This window comes from Rhinopithecus bieti, unplaced genomic scaffold (assembly GCF_001698545.2).
Source record: "Rhinopithecus bieti isolate Rb0 unplaced genomic scaffold, ASM169854v2 scaffold_70290, whole genome shotgun sequence".
NCBI classification, from domain to species: Eukaryota; Metazoa; Chordata; class Mammalia; order Primates; family Cercopithecidae; genus Rhinopithecus; species Rhinopithecus bieti.
In genome coordinates, this window is record NW_016826320.1 from 405,669 (window position 1) to 422,564 (window position 16,896).

Here is a 16,896-nt window from a genome sequence, read left to right on the forward strand (position 1 = left end):
CCATTGAAATTATCTCAAGCAGTCTGAAAATTAAATTAAGATTCATTATATGAATTTATCCATTTCATGATGACTCATTCCATTTTTTGGAACACATGGTACCTTATACAATGCATTTCAAAAACAGGAGATAAAGGCAGTAGCACAAACTCTGCTAGAAATGTGAGTTTATACTTTTATTTCATATTAATTTATTAGGTACACAATTATGAGGCTTTATAGAAACAGAATGATACCTCATGAATAACAAGCCACTTTACCAAAACCAAGTAAACCTGTCCAATGTCCTCATTCAATTTAATATACAAAAATTCTGAAAACTCGATATTGTCGTTGGATGGAAAGATGACCACAAAACGCAAGCCTCCCTAGAAACATGTATGCCAGAAGCTAAAAATACAGGTGACTTTCCATCTATGATCCACATGAGAAATGTTTCATCACCAGTGAAGGATGCCTATGACTTCAAATACTGCATTTCAGGGCTCATGCTTTTTTCTGTTCTCCTCATTCATCTGATTTTGCTCTTCTCTTCCCAGGTGGCAGCTTCTGACTACTATAGATGTGAAACACCCTGACATTCTTCCTCCCCACCCTGATGAAGGGAAAATTGGAGAAAGAACTTCCCAGAACATTCTGGCTGTCCCTCTAGGCAGTGATTCCCACACGGTCAGCTTCAGTCATGATCCAAGGCCATCTGCCTGCAGAAAATGAACTGAACAACAGCAGCTGGAAATTTATAAAATTTTATACCTGCTGAATTGCCATTTCAGAAGCCCTAGGGTTCAGAGGCCAGGGAACAGGACAAGGTGGCACTACCTCTCCATGAGGCTCCCTTCCTCCAGGACGGGCCTTTGGTATGTTCATGGGAAGCAAGGGTGTGACCCAGGGCAATACACTGGAACATGCCTGCCTGAGACGCCCCAGCAGCCCAGGCACCCTCACATCGTGCAGCACGGCCAACCCTCCAGTCCCAGCAGAGTCTTCGAAAGTCCGTGACATCATCCTTTGGACAGGACAAGGTGCAGATGCAAATCCTTGAAGCCAAAAGAGGAGCCAGGGAAGCACACTCAGTCTCAGAAATATTCCTAAGAGCGGCCAATTGCTTTTTCACGACATCACTAATATCACCTTTGGGTGTGGCAACAAAATATGTTAGTTGAAATTTCTTTATTAAATGGCATGTTTGAATACACAAGCTTCCTCTCTCCAGTCCTAAAATCTGTTTTACAACAATTATTACTAAAACATCCTTATAGTTGTTTAGATCTGAGTTGAAATTTAAGTAATAAAGTTTGACAGATCCTCTGGCTACTGCCATGAATAGCTGGCAATTTCTGTAAGTTCCCACGTCTCAGAACTACATTAAAAACAGGGCTAATAGGTCTCCTGCCTCCCTCAGTGAGGTCACAAATGAGCTGATGTGACCCCTCAGCTGGACAGCAAAACCACACCTGCAGAATATGGGTCAGTCTCTTAAATGACAAAGACTGGGGCCAAAAAGAACATTGTAAGAATTCACAATCAGTAACACAACCAGAAAGCAAATACTGCAGGAAGAAGACATCCCTGCTGAATCCAGCACAGACAGCCCACAGCCTGGATTGCCAGACAGTCCTGGTCCAACCAACAGACTCCAAAACCCAGCTTCTTCCTTGTGGAAAAGCAATACCCACAGGACAGAGCTCTCTTGGCTTGGGGGAAAACACAGCTTCCTATAGAATATGATGTCTAAACAGGAAATTGGTCCCAGCAGCAGGATTCGGATTCAATGGTATCCACCCGAAAGGGTTGTTACTGTGCCTGTGTTTACATAAATAGTGAAAAAGATATTTTACCAGCCTGGTGCTTCTCAGCCAAGTGAACAGTATTGGGACTTTCTACTCCTGCGGGTCAGCCCTTGCCTGGGGAAGACAGGGTGCTCACCAGGACACCCACGTGTGCCTGTGAGCGTGCACTCAGGAGCTGAAACAAGTGACAAAGCAGAGACCTTGAGTTGGAGCCAAGCTAGAGGAACAGACAACGATTCTTGTAGGTCCAGAAGCAGAGACCCCCTGTCCTCTCCCAGCAAGGTCATAAATTAGCCAATGCATTAATCATAAATCACTGACATATTTTCTAGAAAACTGAGAAGAAAGTCAAAAGGCAAAGAAACTACATAGCCCCAGAGGCTCACCCCAGACTGGAAGTTGGAAAATTTTTAAGCGACACTTAACTACCCATTTAATAAGAAACTGCTTACTTTTTGTAAACATAGAAATTTCTCTATTTGACTCAATTCCCTATTACCCTTATTCTTTTCTCTTTTAGCTTAGCACTAACCTTGGTACAAACAACCTCTGAAATCCTCTGAGTCATAATTTTCAGAGTTCTGCTTATTAAAAAATGCCACCATGAACATACATGTGCAGAATTATCATGACAACACTTTTGATTTACCAACAGTAACTCTTTCCCAGAAGTTTTGCCCTGTGGCCACCTACGCTCTTCAAATTGTCTCTAAATGGAACTACATGAAGAAGATTTCATATCAATTATAACTCACTAAGTGCTCATCAGCACATGACTTTCTGTGAAAATATGCCACCTTTTCCCTGCCCAGCTTACTCAGAATGATGTAAGATGTAGACTTAAACATTATTTTGGACACGAAAGGTGAGCTGAGTGGTAGCCTTTATCCTGAAGATACATGACAGAAATGTACACGCCAGGCCAGTCTTACAAGCTGAATTTAGAAACTGTACCACAATAAGATTACACTGGAAATAAAAATAGAAAAGACCGCCTGGCATCAGAAAGTTTAGTGGAGTGATGAAAAGAAACCCTAAAAGATACAGGTTCAAGAACCCTAAGAACTGCTGGGCCAGCATTTCCCAAAGGCAAGAATTCCACCAGTGGCCATGGCGTTTAATTGACAGGCTTCTCAACATCAATCCCTCAGTTAATCACCATGCACAGCACAGCCCCATGGCCACACATGGTGGGTGCTTAGAAGACAAAGCAAGAAACTATTACACTCACAGGAGCTCTCTACATGATTTTTCTGCTATGTAGTTCAGTAAATACCATAAATTGGAGGAAAGAAAAGTTACTTACAGGCAGAAGAGTCAAGGAAAAGATTTCTGAAAATGGGAAATGTGATGTGGGCTCCGAGGGATGAGTAGGAGATAAGGAGTCTATTAAAAGAGATGCTGAAGTATGTTTTAGTGGGTGCCTTGCAGGTGAAACAAACAGTAGGTGAGGGAGGAACAGCGGAAAGTCATCAGGTATAAGAGCAGAGCCATTTAGGCCAGCACCATGGTGAGTTAAAGCATGAGTTCCTGGTACCGTGGAGTTGAGTGGAAACCCCACCACGGAGTCCACCACAATAAGAGTTTGCAGGAGTGCAAACTGAATGAGATAGGTGAAAAAAAGTGATCCCACAAAGGTAAAAATCTGGACTGCAAAGCCAGGAGAATCACAGACAGAAAGCTGGCCTCATGCTCAAGTCTCTGGAGGAAGACAAGGAAGTAAACAAGAGGGTGGATTCCAGGTGGGAGGCCAAGGAGCAGGGAGGGTGGCATCAGGAGTGTGTGCAGGCGGCCAGCATCGGCTAGCAGGAGCATGTGCCACGATGACTACCTGCAAGCTCACTCACATGCAAGGGCATGGAGGGCTCAAAACAGCCACTCCAGACAGCTAAGAGATAGGAAAAGTAGATGACACACAGATCGTAGGGAATGGTAACGTGAGAAAGAGATGAGACTTCGTCCAAAGGAAGGCAGAGTCACTGAAGGTTCAGTGGAATGTCAAGATGAGCAAACTTTGGGAGGGTGAATATGGCAGCTCTGCAGAAGATGCACAATACAAGAAGGGGAGAAACTGGAGCAAAAAGCTGCCACCAGAGAACTTCAGGTATGAGGAGAATGACAGTAAAGGATGCACCTTGCCCTTGCCAAGCAAAGGACTTGCCGTTGCCAAGTTCCTGGGAAATCACCTCTAAGACCTTAGAATGTCCTGCCTGATGAGAGACTTTGTTTTAGGGGAGCTTTAGGCCATACAGATAGTCTAGGCTAACTATGTGGTTAATGGCTGAGGGCTTGGGCCTCCCTGGATTAGTCTGGCCATGTCTATGTGGTCAATTCTCAGTAAAAACTCAGGACACCAAGGCTCAGGTGAAGGAGCCTGGTTGGCAATACCCCATGCATGTTGCCATACATTCTTGTGGGGGAAGAAGCACTGTCCATGCGTCTCCACCAGAAAGAGACCATCAGAAGCTCCTGGCCAGCCTCTCCCAGACTCCAGCTATGCACCTTTTCCACAGCTGGAGTGTAAAGGGTACTGCTGTACCCTTTGACTGAGATCAACCATAATCACTAATACAACAGGTTTTATACATTCTTAGAGTTCTTCAAGCAAATCATTGATCCTGAGGATGGCCATAAGCCACATGGCAAACATGGTCAGGGGACCCCACATGACTAAGTGTGCAGCCTGGGCCCTAAACATCAACATTTAAAACCCAGGAGCAACAAATGGCATATCACATTGGAATTATTCACCAAGAAAATATATTCCACATTCCCAGAAATATATTAGCCTTCTAAAATAGATTTTAAGATATGCTAAATAAAAAGACAAAACATCACAGTCCATTTTTGCAAGGAATCAAATATATAGAAACATCAGTCTAAAACTCAGCATGTACTTACTGAGGAATGAACGTTCTTGAATTTAGAGCAATAACCTAAATGACGAAACTCAGAATTTTCTCAGTAGGAATTAAAATACAAAATGAGTAAAGGGCATTATTTTTGGAAGTGCCTTCATCCAGTGCCACTGGTTTGATTGAAAGGAACTATGCAGAGGACTGAGCACTCAGAGGTGGGCTGTGGGATAATGAAATGCCATTCACTCTGGCTGTAAGCACTGCAACCCTTTCTGTCACTGTCCCTAGCCTGGCTGTCCAGGCTTCCATGAGGTCACCTCTGACAGCCTCTGTCACTTGTTCCTCATAGGTGGTCTCCACACAAATGTGCTTAGATAAATCAACACTGGACATTTAGGATAACAATGTCCCTTGAAAGAATGGCAATCTCTGTGGTTGGGGATCCTTGGAAACCCCAGGCACTCAAGAAAACAAAGAGTGTGTGACAAGAACAGAGAACAAGCCTTTGAGGCAAAAGTGGTAGGGAGGAAAGCAGAGAGAGGGGAGGGGGAAGGAAGAGCAAGACAAAAGGAAGATGGGGAAGAAAAATACACTACCAGCAGCTACAGGGATAACAGGATGTTCTGAAATGGTGCAGCCTACTGAAAAATATGATATAATCTATCATTATAAAATGGATCTTTATTGTTTCCTTCAACTTTTGTTAAAATAAATTTTATGGAAAATTGAGGTTTACAACATGATGTAATGGTGACATATAGATAGTAAAATGGTTACCATAGTGAAGCAAATTAACATATTTATCATCTCACATAGTCACATTTTTTGAGATAAGAGCAGCTAAAATCTACTTATTTCACAAAAGTTCTAAATACCATATAATTTTATTAGCTATGGTTCTCATGCCTGCATTAGATGTCTTTGAAGGATACAAATAACAGCAATGTCAGCTTCAGGTACGAGGGAGGCAGGCCAGTTCCTGGCCATTCCCTTCCACTGGCAGAACATCTGCTGTCACCTGCCACCACATTTCTGAGCAAATATTCCAGCATTCAAGGAAACAATTTGAAAAGGAAAAGAAAAATGCACAAAAGCTTGAGGTGATGAAGAAATTGTATGATGAAGGCAGCAGCCAGCCCCAGCCACTCTTACCATGGTTCAGGGAGCAGCCGCGTACCCCTCCCCTTCTCTCCTCTACAGGCCAGCACTAGTTGGAGTCAGAGGCTGGTCTGTGGAGCAAGTTCATTGAGACTCCCAAATATAAGATTGCTGGCCACTTTACATTCAAGACAGGGTCAGGACTCAAATGAAAATGGGGTAATTTTAAAGATAGATCTCTGGATTTGTTCGATATCACCACTTAAATTCTTTTTAGTTTTTTTTTTAATTTTTTTTTTTAATTTCCATAGGTTATTGGGAAACAGGTGGTGTTTGGTTACATGAGTAAGTTCTTTTGTGGTGATTTGTGAGATTTTGGTGTACCCATCACCCGAGCAGTATACACTGTACCCTATTTGTAGTCTTTTATCCCTCACCACCTTCCCACCCTTTCCCTCGAGTCCCCAAAGGCCATTGTGTAAATCTTACGCCTTTGCATCCTCATAACTTAGCTCCCACTTATAAATAAGAACATATGATGTTTGGCTTTCCATTCCTGCATTACTTCACTTAGAATAATATTCTCTAATCTCATCCAGGTCACTGTGAATGCCATTAATTCATTCCTTTTTATAGCTGAGTAGTATTCCACTGTATAGGTATACCACAGTTTCTTTATCCACTTGTTCATTGGTGAGCATTTGGACTGGTTCCACATGTTTGCAACTGTGAATTATGCTCCTATAAACATGCATGTGCAAGTATCTTTTTCATATGGTGACTTATTTTCCTTTGGGTAGATACCCAGTAGTTGCACCACCTAAATTTTGAACAGTATTTGACATTTTGATGTCTAAGTGCTGACAGCAGAGTTAGAAAGAGATAGGATATAGTAGGCCTGGCTCTTAAAGGTTTCTCTTTCTTAACGATGTTCCTTTGCCCCTTGGTTTGCCTGCACCGGCCTGAATACAGAATCTGTGCATGAACCCAGCCAAGCTCTGCACAAGTTCTGAATGAAGTCGTGTCTCTAGCAGGGACAGCATTGATGCAAACACTCGTGGCTTTAGAAAGTTAGAGACCTTACACAAAATGTGGGACAAATGTACAGAGAGAGAACACACACACATATTTATAATCAGATCATTATAGATATAAAATGCAACAATATTGCATTCCAATAAGCAAATAAATAGCCTTACTTTCCACATCAGCTTGTACATCCAATCAGAGACTTTTTCCCGTATCCCAGTTTAGCACACTGGGTGTTATGCTGAATGACATGCATAAGACCACAATGACATGGGAGGTCTCTGCCCTCAAAGAATTCAGCCTTTAGAATCGCTTTTTCCCAAATCACAATCTCATTAGCAACCAGCTGATATTTGATCTAGAAATAATTCCACATATTTATCAAGAACATTTAATAAAGAATCCCTTCAGCAAATATTTCTCATGCCATTAAAAAAAAAAAAAAAAAATGTCAGATGTTGAGATTCCCCTTCACTGAGTCTCTGGCTCCCACAGGGCCAAAGTAAGAACACCTGGCCACCAGTCCCAAAGGTCAAGGCCTCATGGACAGTAAGTCCCCATGTGATGACAGATGACTTCACACCTGGGTCATTTAATCATGCAAACATCTGGCTCGATGACTGGCAGGGGCAAGTGCTACTTTCCTATACAGAAGAGCAGGCACTTCTACAAGTTGTATCCAAAGAGTAAGATGGCATGAAAGAGATACACTCTTCCCACTTGGAGCCTTCATGCCCAGATCCAGCCTGAGACCCCTCTCTCCATCAGACGGTAGTCACTGTGAATGGAATGATCTAGAAATATTGAACATAACTCAGACCTAAAGAAGGATAAACAAAGTAACAGGGGATTTTGTTCCTCAAAGCATTGACTAATCCTAACAACAGTTTGGGAGGAAGAAATCCAATTGTTTTCCATTCTGTCTTCATGCAGATTATCCTTTGGTGAGTATTTAAAGCTAGTAGAAATAGCTGGCCCTCAGTATCGCCTCAGTAACGGAAATAAAGCTGGAGTAAACACTTCCTATTTCATTACTCCCACATGAGACAATGATGTGTTCTGAGCTGCAAAGAGGCATGGGGGCTGAGGAAAAGAAAGAGAGGAGCAAAAATGACTTTTTTATTAAAGCAAACAGGTTGCCAAAAACTAAGCAAGTGCTCAAAATGAGCAATTTCTGTTATGGGCTCTCTAAGGACACCAGGGCCTCAGAATAGTGAATACTTTCTTATTTCAGCCACCATGTGCCAGATTTTCAAAGGGCAGGCTCACTTTTCATGCAGGCAATTTTGAAGCGCTTGCACAACTGGTTAATTTGCATGGACAACCAGCCTCTGGGCTTCCACTCTGACAGCTAAATTGATCAATCCTTTGTAGAGGAAAATCTCAGAGCCTAGGAAAAAAGGGTATCTGAGATCCTTTGAAAAATGTGGTCTCTCAATTCCTACTTATTCAGAACTACACATCCAACAAGACTTACTCTGTAAGCAGTAGTTTGCCCACACAAAGGAGACTCAAGATTTAACTCTAGATCTAAAGTTAAGATTTAATTCTAATACTAAGATTTAACTCTTTAAAAAATTATTTAACTCCTCTTGTTACTTAAACTATCTCTGTTAAAACATTAAAAAAAAAAAAAAAGGGCTGGGTTCTTATATCAACCCTTGGGTCATTACATAGAAGAGCAAAATGCCTGCCACAGATTAAACCACATCTGACACCAAACCTTTCTCAGAGAAAAAGCTGAGTTGAGGCAGACAGGTCTGTTGAGAAATATGAAAACAGAGAGGAGCTCATTTATCCCATAAAAGTTGGCTAACTGAAATTCACAATGAATTACTAGTGAAATGGCAATTGGTAAAATCATTCAGAAAATATTTTCCTAAAACAGAATAAGCAGTAGATTTTCAGAAGTTTCCAGCTACAAACTCAGAAAAGAGAAATGAAAGGGGATGTGCTCCTTCGACTCTGTAATGGAAAGAAGATTAGTATAAACCCGTGCAAGCCAATCCAATGTGCATATTGGGCTCTCCGTGACTTCACTTATTTTAGATACTTAAGCCCTAGTGTCACTGTTTTACATGGTATATACAATGATCTGGGCCAAGCCAATTGTGTTTTGCCTTGGAAGACAAACTCTGGTGTTCTATTCTGGCTTAAACCTAGCGAATGCTCTGGAGTCGTTTTAGAATGTTTGCTTCTTCGAACACATGAAAAATAAGACTTTTAAATCCTTCTGAATCAGTCCCAGTGACCTGTTGGGTCTTTCATCATCCAACATGGGCACCAAGGCCTAAAGAAGAAAAAAGCATCTCACTTCCGCAGTACGGCATGCAGGCAAGTTGCTCAGGAATGTGAATCACTCCACCTAAACATTTGCTTCATGTTTTACAGAGGACTTAACACTATATGAATCCCTGAGTGTATTGCATAACCAAAAATCTAATTCTGTTCTATTTGTCATCCTCTCAATATAAATTAGTGATTAAAAATGAGAAATAAGCTACAACACAACAAAACAGATGGTGCCTTACCTTCCTATAAACACTGCTGTGTTTAGAGAGTTTACACATGTGGGGGAATGTCATGACTTATTTTTTTCACATTTGGCAATGAGTCATGTCATCCATTTTAGCACAAACTGTCCTGAAACTTCCTCCCAAATGAAGACATGGAACAGTTTCACTCATATGCAAAAGCACCCATGCCAGCTGCCTTTGATTAGTCATGATGCCTCTCTGCCCACTCTGCAGCCTTCATCTAGGAGAAAACCTGATCCAGTCGGACACCCAAACAGAACCAAAAGGTCAGCATGTCCTGAAGTCAACCTGCTAGGGAAGCAGATGCACTTTTGGAGGGGCCAAGATGCTTCTTCCCTTTGTTTCCCAACAGATACCCTTAAAAATTCAACCCAGGAACTTGATTTAACAGTGTCCTCTTTACTTTGGACACTCTCCCCAACCTTGTTGAGCTATCCTGCAGATCTAACATATAGAGTTGGAAGAAAAACCATGAATAATCTCAGGAAAGTTCTAAGTTCACCAATTATTAAAGGAGCCAGAGTCCATCCCAACTGCCAACATTCAATGGAAGTCCACTCTGTGGAACTAAATGGGAAGGAAACAAGACCAGTCTGAAATGCAAACCATGTTTGACAAAACCGTGTTTCATTATTTTACACAGTGCTTAGAGCTATGCCTGACACATGGTAAACCCCTAGCAGGGAGTTAGCCCCGCCCTTTCTGCCTACCCCAGCAATGGAATCGGGTTTATGTTTCCCGTTCATCATCTGTCAAGACAACTCCTCCCCTCCCTCTGTGGCATGAACAGTATTAAACTGACTGCTGGTGTTACTCAGCTTTTTGGTTTTGATTTGCTAAGCCATTGAGATAGTAACACCTCTCCTTGTGGTACCTGTGAAGTTTATTTATGAAACTAAATCCAAATCTCTGTAATTCTTGTTCTTTAGATTTTATCTTACGGGCTTGACTTCATCACTGAAGCTATTCATCCTAACAGCCTTGCCTGCTGGCTCTCTGAAATCCAGGTGGCCCTGACATCCCAGTGTGATGTGGTTGGCTCTCCTCTGTGATGGTGACACTTGATGCTGGCTTTTCTGTTTCTCCCATCACCCTCCATTGTTTACTTCTCTGTCTCCTGGTCAAGGGCCGGCTTCTGTGTTAGTCAGCTGACTTTGCATTCCCAAGGCCATGCCTAAGTAAATGAGCATATTCAAGAACAACAGTTTAGTTGGTGGGAATGTAAATTAATTCAACCATTTGGAAGACAGTGTGGCGATTCCTCAAAGACCTAAAGGCAGAAATACCATTTGACCCAGCAATTTCATTACTGAGTATGTACCCAAAGGAATATAAATCATTCTGTTATAAAGATACATGTACCCGTATGTTCATTGCAGTACTACTCACAATAGCAAAGACATGGAATCAATCTAAATGCCCATCAGTGACAGCCTGGATAAAGAAAATGTGGTACATGTACATCATGGAATACTATGTAGCCGTTAATAGGGACAAGATCATGAACTCTGCAGGGCCATGGATGAGGTTGGAAGCCATTATCCTCAGCAAAATAATGCAGAAACAGAAAACCAAACACCACATGTTCTCACTTACAAGTGGTAGGTGAACGATGAGAACGCATGGATATATGGGGGGGAACAACACACATTGGGACCTGTTGGGAGTATGGGGGAGGGAGAGCATCAGGAAGAATAGCTAATGAACGCTGGGCTTAATATCTAGGCGATGGGATGACCTGTGCAACAAACCACCATGACACATGTTTACCTCTTCAATAAACCTGCGCATACATGCACCCTGGAACTTAAAAGTTGAAGAAAGAAAAAAGAAAAAAAAGAACAGTTGGATGAACATTTCTCACTTTTATCTCTGAATGTGTGTAAATATTAACAGGGGCATATCCCTAAAGTTAACTCTAACATCAATCACAATCACCCAAAAATGCAGGAAAAATTAACCCGGGTGGTACCTGGAGATGACCTGAGCCTCACCCAGATCTAGAAGATACCACACACAGAGAAGGTGCCTGGGTAACATTTGGCAGATAGCAGGGTGCAAGAGTCCCTTTCTTACAAGTGATTAGAGAAAACTGCAGCTTCCTCATCCAGAGGCTCTAAGGCTACCTTGATCCCATCTTTCCTCAAAATAAAATTCTCTTTTCAATCCTCCTTAGGAGGTTTTCTAGTCTCAGAAGAACCTTCCATGCTATTCATAGGAGATTAGGTCCCCCTATTTTACATAACAATGGCTGTCCATCCTGTTCATGCTCATAAAAGCTCAACTTTGCACAGACTCCCCTGTGCAAACATACCGATGTCTCCCCTTCCTGTCCATTAAGCTGAGTCCCCTATACCAGGATCCTTCTACAGACCCCCTTGGGGCAGCTGTCTTGACTGCCCTTGAAAACCACTCTCAGTCTCAGAGACATCTCCAGAGGAGGAGGGCTGCTCATGAACACAGTCAAGCGGGCACAACGAGGCCAACCCAGTGGCCAACAGGGACCAAGAAGGAAAATAGTTTCCCCTTAGAAATATAAACAATATCTTTGTAAATGTCATGCTTATACTGATAATCCCCTTAGTAAGCTCACTTTTCATGGATATCAGGCCAGTTGCTAAGTATAAATTGTTCCAGTGTCTGAAATTAATGATATTTGGTTCAACAGGAGTGTTCCTGTATATAGCAATTCTACAGTCATTGATTAAAACAGTCCTCACTTTTGCTATCTAGACTCCCATTCTCCTTCTATAAGCATCGGCTTCAGGCTCCTTTACCCGCCCAGTGACCTGAAAGCATCTGACCCCTCGCTGCTGCCTGTCACAGCCACACCCCTGTCCACTCACCCAGCTGTCCCCTCTGCCCAGTCAGCCACAGAGAAAAGTTTGAAGGAGCTTTCTTCTCACTGCCCAGTTTTCTATTTTACAGAAGGCTTTAGAAAACACATATGTGCTCTGGCTAAAATAAAAATGAAATTATAATGTGATCTACCACATCAAAAAAAAAAAAACTGAAAATAGTTTTAGTTAATTCAGCATCAGAAAATCAATATGTCCTTAGCAGTATTCTGTGCTTGACTTCAAAATGTGTGTTTTAATCTCGACTTTATTACATGTTGTATTTGGTTAGTTCACACTTAGAGTTCTCATCAACTGCTTTTTAGGTCTGTGGATGGGAAAGTACTCCATAAGAGAAATCAGCCTAATAATTGAATACAGAGCTTTAAAAAGAAAGACTTGTATAACTCTGAAGGGGACAAAACAATGACACAGAAATAAAGTCAGACTACAGCAGTTCAAAGACCTGTCCTTGTTTGTGATTTTTTTTTCTAATATACAGACTCAAGGGTTCAACTAAGAGGCTGTTGTCAGTTATACTTCTCATCCATATCCTCTCTCAGATCAGCAGACATCTAGCCACTCTGCTGCGTGCTAATATAAAATCTGTCTCTGTCTCCTCACACGCCCCGTCAGAGAAACCATCTAATCATGAACCAGCCTATCATTACAGCAGCCACTGTAAACGCTGGGGAAATTAAACAATAAACAAGACTCCTCATTCAAATGGGAAGCTGGCAGCATTGTTGGGGAGATGACAAGACCCATCAGTAGACTGGGAACAAACTGCCTTGCCCTGTGTGCCCTTTACTGCTTCTCTTCTTCAGGGTGTGCTAGAAGAAGGGGCATAGCTATCCATTATTCACTGGCAGTCTCATAAGTCATGCCCCTTTCCTAACTATTGTAAAAGAGCTATAGTCAGAAAAGTGGGGTGAAATGTTGGTGACAGTTGCTTATCTCAAAGACTTCTAAGGTAAACCACCAAACCATAATTTGATGCAATAATATGGTGTTTATTGCTATTCCTTGATCAACTACTCCCAATCCCTGCAAGTTAGATTTCTCCTATTTTTGTATTCTGGAGTACACAGAGTTCTTTCACCAGTATTTAAGAAGATGCAAATTGATCATAACCTCCCTGAAATGAAAACAAGGAGGGTAAGAAATGGCCCAGGTTTCTTGATTCCCTCTGCTGTGAACCTGGGACCATGTCACCTTCCCCGTCCTCTTTCCTGCATGGCTGAGGATGGCAGACAGTAACTCTCCTTAGCAGACAAGGCAACCTGCCCAGCATGGAGGAAACAGCAAGTAAGGACTGCAGTTCTACCTGAGCCACCTGGCAGAAGAGGAGGAAAAAATAATGATGAAGGAAATCAGAAAAATTGAAAGGCATTAGCCCTACACTTAATCCACCTGATGTTACATAAAAAACTGTATCAGTAGAAACAGACTCTCCCTTTCACCCACTTCCTTCACCTTTTCCACCAGATTTCTTCCATTTGTCACCCCTGCAGCTCAGAATTGGCCCTGCCGTGTCTCCTAATGCTGAGGACAGACCATTAAAGAAAGGAAGGGCAGAGAAATTACAATGACATGGCTTTGTTCCCCAAGAACATTCACTCCAGAAGCTGTCACTGCTCAAAAGACATCTTCATTCTGGCTCAAACGGCCAGAGGGAGCTCCCTTCTCCTCAATTCCAATTTGCTTTGACAGACACGTGGCTGTGAAGCAGTGGTTTGCTTCCCGGAGCTGAAGCTGCACTGGAATTCCAAAGTTGCCCTAGCCCTGTCAACAGAAGTCAGCAACTTGAAGAGGAACTGCTATCCAGTCACAGTCAGCATTCCCTGACACCTGATAATACACAGTCTCCCAGGCAAGATGCATCCCATCTCAGATTATTCCAGCCCTGCCTCTAATTGCTCCCACCCGTGCAAAAAGGGTGGTATTCTGTTTTGGAAAGAATTATTAAGGCCATGTTGAAAAGAAAGTCAAGGTTGCATTCTTTAACCCAGACCAAACAAAATTTTCTTTTAGCTTCTAGCCACACTCTCCCAAACAAAACAAAATTTTAAAAGAAAAACTGAGATGCAGTGCTAAATTATATAATGAGAGGAACCCCAGTTTCCTCACCCAGCTTGTTACCGAAGAAACTATTTATTACAAAAGCTCCAGAGTCACTGTTCTCTTCCAGGTCCATGCAGAAGCAATGAAGCCCAAGCACAATAACGCCATCAGAAGGGCAGGCAAAAAGCTCATTTTACAGCTCCCAAAGGGGTCTAATTCATCATCCAGGAAGAAGGACTGTTCTGAGAGGTGCCTCAGAGGGAAAAGCCTGTCAAATGACTCAATGCCACCAGACCCTGATCTGCCACCAGAAATGCTGCAACCACCACAGATACTTACTGTGATAGACAGAAAATCCTGTTTCATTATCCTAAGTCTAAACATGTACTTTATACCTGTGGGATTCAGAGTACAAAAGGTGTCAGATCAGTCTATATGTTATTTATTTTACATAGCAATTGAGATTCATGAAAGAAAAATATAATTGGTCTTCATTATCCACGGATTACATATTTGCAAACTCACCTATTAGCTAAAGTGTATTTGCAACCTCAGAGTAAAAACTTGAGGCACTTCCCAGTCATCCATGGACACAAGCAGTGAAAATTTGAGTTTCCTGACACAGGCATTCCCAGTCAAGGTCAGACAAGGCAATCCTACACGTTCTTGTTTCAGCTCTCATACTGAAAACAAGTGCCACATGCTCTATTTAGTGCCACATTTTTTGCACTTTTGTATTTTTGTTGGTGATTTATCTGTTTAAAATGGCCCCAAGCATAGGGCTGCAGAACTGGCTGGTATTCCTAAATGAAGGCTGTGATGTGCCCTATGAAGAAAATGCATGTGTTAGATAAGCCTTGTTTAGGCATCAACTGTAGTGCTATTGACCATGAGTTCAATGTTAATGAACCAACTGCATATATTAAATAAGCTGTCTTTAACAAAAAATGCACTTGAAACAAGATTATTTATTGATCAGTTGACAAAAATATTGTGACCAGAGGCTCGCAGGAACCTAACCCTGTATTTCCCCTAGGAGCAATGGTTCAGGTTTTGCTAATTCAGTGTTTACAGTGACTTCATAGAGTATAATTACTACATGCTGTCAATGATAAGGAGAATCAACGTAAAATATCAAAGGACATGAGCAACAGATATAATACCCAATCAGTGTTCCCCAGCCTGACACAGGATCACAACAGCCTAACCTGAAGGACTGTGTAAGTAGAGTTTTTTCAGATCACTCAGAAGAATAACCAGCTCCATAGATGGAGATCCAAGGGAAGCTACCTACTCCCTCCTGAAAGCAAAGTACTAGCCCTCTTGCTTCAGGGGAGCACAGAACTCATCTTGCTAACCGCAAGCTGGGAGCCACTGGTGCCTGACTGTCTAGCACTAGCCACCCTGGGCAGAGACCTTTCTGAAGTCATCGTACAGTGAAAAATAGACTCCTCAGAAACAGAAATCTGTACCATTGACGGGCATCAGGGACAATAGGCTGGTGGCCAAGGTCACGTGTTGAATGGAGGGAGGAGGCTCTGGCCGTGACTCATGGGACTCTTTACTGCTCTCATTACATAATGTGAACCAGATCCTCATCTTCTCATCAGATAATGTTCTTTGCTCTCCAGACTTAAGGGGTGATTACAATCTGAAGAGTTGATTGTGTCTCATTCCACTTGTGATAATATATTCCTGATGACCAAGGCTAACCGAGGCTATTAACTTGAATCTTCAAATACCAACAGTCATAAGCGGTCCCCCTTTGATATATTCGCATCTGTTATGTGTTGAATTGAAAAAGGTTTTCTTGCTACAAAATGTATAAAGGAGAAAAAGTTAAACTGGTACAGAACAGCCAGTGCTGTTTTTTCCAATCCAGGAAAGCATCTTAATTCAATTGAACAAATTTTAGTACACTGAGATCTTTAACGTAAAAGCAAAACAAGACAAAAAAGCAAATTGATCCATAAATGTCACAGCATAAAAAGGTCCAAAGCCCTCACTTTATTGCTTCCTGATAGTCTTAAGCACTTCTCCTCTAGCAATGTTTTCCTCTATATTATCATCTTAAGAACTATAACCACTACCTTTTGGAATGGAATTGGCTTCCTTTTAAACCACTTTCCTCTCTTTATGATGAAAAGGAAATTTGAGTATCTTTCTCTACCTCCATTTCTACATGGTCAGTTGTCAAAAGAAAGTGAACAAAAATAAAAGAACTAGACGACACGTGTTCTCAGATTCAGAAGATGTACTAATAAAGGGATGCACATACTATTTTGCAGATCCTAGAAGACTAATGTCTATCACGATCACAAAAAAATTCTAAGTTGGTAGTCTCATAAATGGATTCATGAAGAAAATCAGAATAATTTATGAGTTATAAATCAAACTCAAGAGTTACAAATAGGATTCAGGTACCAGAATTTTCATTCCACCAGCATCAGATGGGGCTGTACCCGACAATGTCCCTGAGGCTGAGTGAACTGCAGACTAACTGCACCTCTGCCCGAGTTCCCTGCTCAGATAGCATATTGCAGTTTATTTTATTTTACTTTATGTATTATTATTGTTATTATTATTATTATTTGAGACGGAAACTCACTCTGTCACCCAGGCTGGAGTGCAGTGGTCTGATCTCGGCTCACTGCAAGCTCCGCCTCCCGGGTTCACGCCATTC

The 16,896-nt window shown here is 41.8% G+C and overlaps 1 protein-coding gene across 1 annotated transcript in view; it reads right to left on the bottom strand.

The window, feature by feature from the left end:
- Positions 1–16,896, bottom strand: part of SEMA5A (semaphorin 5A) — a gene marked incomplete at its 3' end in the record, with an annotated part of 517,268 nt that overhangs the window by 405,568 nt on the left and 94,804 nt on the right. The gene's annotated exons all lie outside the window — the stretch shown is intronic.